This window comes from Kogia breviceps, chromosome 10 (genome assembly GCF_026419965.1).
Source record: "Kogia breviceps isolate mKogBre1 chromosome 10, mKogBre1 haplotype 1, whole genome shotgun sequence".
NCBI classification, from domain to species: Eukaryota; Metazoa; Chordata; class Mammalia; order Artiodactyla; family Physeteridae; genus Kogia; species Kogia breviceps.
In genome coordinates, this window is record NC_081319.1 from 96,153,085 (window position 1) to 96,156,713 (window position 3,629).

General features: G+C 48.9%; 1 pseudogene; it reads left to right on the plus strand.

Annotated features, from left to right (window-relative positions):
• The first annotated feature begins 1,339 nt into the window (after positions 1-1,339).
• On the plus strand, positions 1,340-2,762 carry LOC131764243 (ferritin light chain pseudogene; annotated as a pseudogene).
• Positions 2,763-3,629: the final 867 nt, after the last annotated feature.

Sequence of the window (3,629 nt, forward strand, 5' to 3'; positions counted from 1 at the left end):
AAACAAGTGTTCAACAGTGGATCTGTTTTTGATACGCTATCCAAGGCACTAAGTGTGTGCATTTGCTTGGAGAATGGCATACTCTGCAGCAGCCCTTGCACATTTATATTCGAGCAGGGCCTTAATGGGAAACATTTGAGTCTGGTTGCAAAGATTCGCTCAGTGTGAAATCTGTTCCTAACACAATGGTCAGATTGAAAGGAGTTTCATTACATGGCTGGGCATTTCTTCTTTCTTTGGGGAATATAAAAGGTGAATGCAATACTTTCCAGTTTAAAGTTACCACAAAACTTCATAATCTTAACCTCAAAATCAACTCCTAAATTTATACAGAGAACCAGAGGCCTTGAGCTGGCTGCAACTGCCTGTTTGATCTTGGTTAAGTTCCAAAAAGCCAGGGAGAGTTCAAAGCAAGGCCAGGGGCAAGTCCACACTGTAATCCACGTCCCCTTTTCCTTCCTTCTGTAATCTCCCTCTCCATGCTCCAGTATGAACTACAGTAGATATCCATTTCAACAACCCTAGACACCGTAGATTCTAGAACAATGAGGAACACATCTTTCCTTATTGATACCGACAGACCCTTTGGTCAGAAAATGTCCCTCAACAGACGTTAGAGAATGTGGTTATAAACCAAAAAGGTATCTGTTACAACTTTTAAGGCTGTTTTATTTCTAGCTCTGTAAATGCCACTGGATAAGGTTTAATTTTTTTCACCCCTTTTTCTTCAGAAAGCCCTCTTGAGGGTTTAGGAGACAGGAAAGCAGTTATGGCGTAAGATAAGATGCTGCCTCTGCTTTTGCATTAGCCACCCCTCCTCCATCTTCCCACAAAGAAAAAGAGAACTGAAAGGACAGTTACGAAGCCCTACCAAAAGTAAAGCAAGAACGAGTTCTTCAAATTCATTATTTGAGTTACTGTATTTGGAAATTGAATAATGCCATTTTTTCCAATCTAAGCACGCTGGATGTTATTTCATTTGAATCGTACTTTTGGAAGATGGTTTTAGATTATTTTAACTCTGGTTAAAGAATACATCCATTGATAGCAAAAAGAATTGAATTGTACCTTGACTTTGAGGTGAATGACTGTCTGAGTACTGACCTAGTCTGAAATTCACTTCCTATCAAATGGGCCACCCGGCATAAGTGAATTCAGCTTAAAATTCCTAATGAGGCCACAAGCATTGGCATAAATACATGAAAGTGGAGATTTAACACTGTACGATAATGTCTTCTTTCCCAGGAAGATTTATTCCCTATAACATAAACACCTGTGACAAATAATGAAAAAGAGGAGTGAAAGGGACAGAAATAGTATGCTGACACAGGTGATGGTGATGACGGTTGTGTGTGGCTTTGCTCCCGAGTCACCCAGAGTCCAAGTGAGTCCTCTACCTTCTGCCATAAACATTCCCAATGTCCCACTTTTGCACCCCTGTCCCCCAGTCCTGAGTTTGGGCAGGAGTGGGAAGGAGAGCCGTTCTGTTCATATTTTCCTTGCAGAGCTCCTAAGTACTGCACGAAGGATGTGCAGAGGGCAGAGTGCCGGATGTCTGATAACGTAAAAGCAAGGGAAGGCTTGAGTGTCATGGCATGTATATATGTATCTCGGAAAATGCAGTCTGCCATATCCGTATCACCCCACATGTTTTGTTTTTGTTTTTTGCAATGTGATGTTGACATTCCTCCATTGAGAAGGTACGTTCCCTACCTTTGAACTTGAGAAAATCTTTGTAACTGCCTCCACGAATAGAATGCAGTGGAAGTGACAGTGTTTGACCTTTGAGGCAAGGTCACCAAAGGCCACGTGGCTTCTGTGTGGCTCCCTCTCTCTCAGGATGCTCACCTTGGCAACCCAGCCACCACACTGTGAGGAAGCCCTGGCCACTTGGAGAAGCCACTTGCAGGTGTCCCAATCGCAGCCTTAGCTCAGAGGTGGTCCTAGGCAGCAGGGGGAGGGTAGAAAGGAGGGCTTAGGCTGGCGGGGGTGGGGGTGGTGGAGATGGAGGGGGCCGGAAGTGACTATACCGTTGCTCACTAACTGACTTGAGGAACATCGAGTTTCCGGCAGGTCGCGCGGCAGGCCTGCGGATCTGTCTCTTGCTTCAACAGTGTTTAGAATGAACGGACCAAGGGATACCCCTTGTTCCTGCCTCCGACCGCCCTCCAGCCGTTTTTCCCGTTGCAACCTTTGGAATCAGCCACTCAGCTACCCTCGGCCACTGGAACCAACCAACACCATTTTTTGAGGTTAACTCCCTATTACCAATCAAACCTGAGCTCCCAGATTCGTCAGAATTATTCCACCGAGGTGGAGGTCGCCTGGTCGACCTGCATCTGCAGGCCTTCTGTACCTACCTCTCTCTGGGCTTCTATTTCGAACGCGACGATGGGGCGCTTCACAGCGTGAGCCACTTCTTCCGTGAATTGGCCAAGGAGAAGCGCTAAGGCGCTGAACGTCTCTTGAAAATACAAAACCAGTGCAGCGACCGTGCCCTCTTCCAGGACGTGCAGAAGCCTTCTCAAGATGAGTGGGGTGAAACCCAGGACGCTATGGAAGCCGCCATTCTCATGGAGAAGGACCTGAACCAGGCCATTTTGGACCTGCGTGTCCTGGGTTCTGCCCGCACAGACCCCCACCTCCGAGGCTTCCTGGAGAGCGGCTTGCTGTATGAGCAGGTGAAACTCATCAAGAAGATGGGTCACCACCTGGCCGACCTCCGCAGGCTGGCTGGTCTCCAGGCTGGGCTGGGCCAGTAACTCTTTTTTTTTTTTTTTTTTCGGTATGCGGGCCTCTCACTGTTGTGGCCTCTCCCGTTGTGGGGCACAGGCTCCGGACGCACAGGCCTAGCGGCCATGGCTCACGGGCTTAGTTGCTCCGCGGCATGTGGGATCTTCCCGGACCAGGGCACGAACCCGTGTCTCCTGCATCGGCAGGCGGATTCTCAACCACTGCGCCACCAGGGAAGCCCTGGGCCAGTAACTCTTGGAAAGACTCACCCTCAAGCATGACCAGGAGCCTCTGAAACCCAGCGGCCTTTGAGGAGCCCCTCTGGCGTCAGGACTTCTGCCTGAAGCCTTCTCGGCAGCCACTAGGCAGCTTTTTAACTACCCTGGAGCCCTCTCCCAAGCCTTGGATCAAATGGAAACAATAAAGCTTTTGGCAGCCAAAAAAAAAAGGGATATTGAGTTTCCCATTTGTGCCAGGCAGTGTTGTAGAAGCTGGGCTACAGCTATGAAAAAAACAGACAAAAATAGCCCTCTTCTCTGCTTCTTCTGTAGACTCTGTAAATCTAACTTCCTGAGCCTTCCACAACTCGGAGAACCAAGCTCAGATTTTATATAATCCTGACCACGTTTTGTAATTACAGTGAACACGTCATAGGAATTATTATTATTATTATTATTTTTGCGGTACGCGGGCCTCTCACCGTTGTGGCCCCGCCCGTTGCGGAGCACAGGCTCCGGACGCGCAGGCGCAGCGGCCGCGGCTCACGGGCCCAGCCGCTCCGCGGCACGTGGGATCCTCCCGGACCGGGGCACGAACCCGCATTCCCTGCATCGGCAGGCGGACTCTCAACCACTGCGCCACCAGGGAAGCCCTGTTTGTTTTTTGTTTTTTGTTTT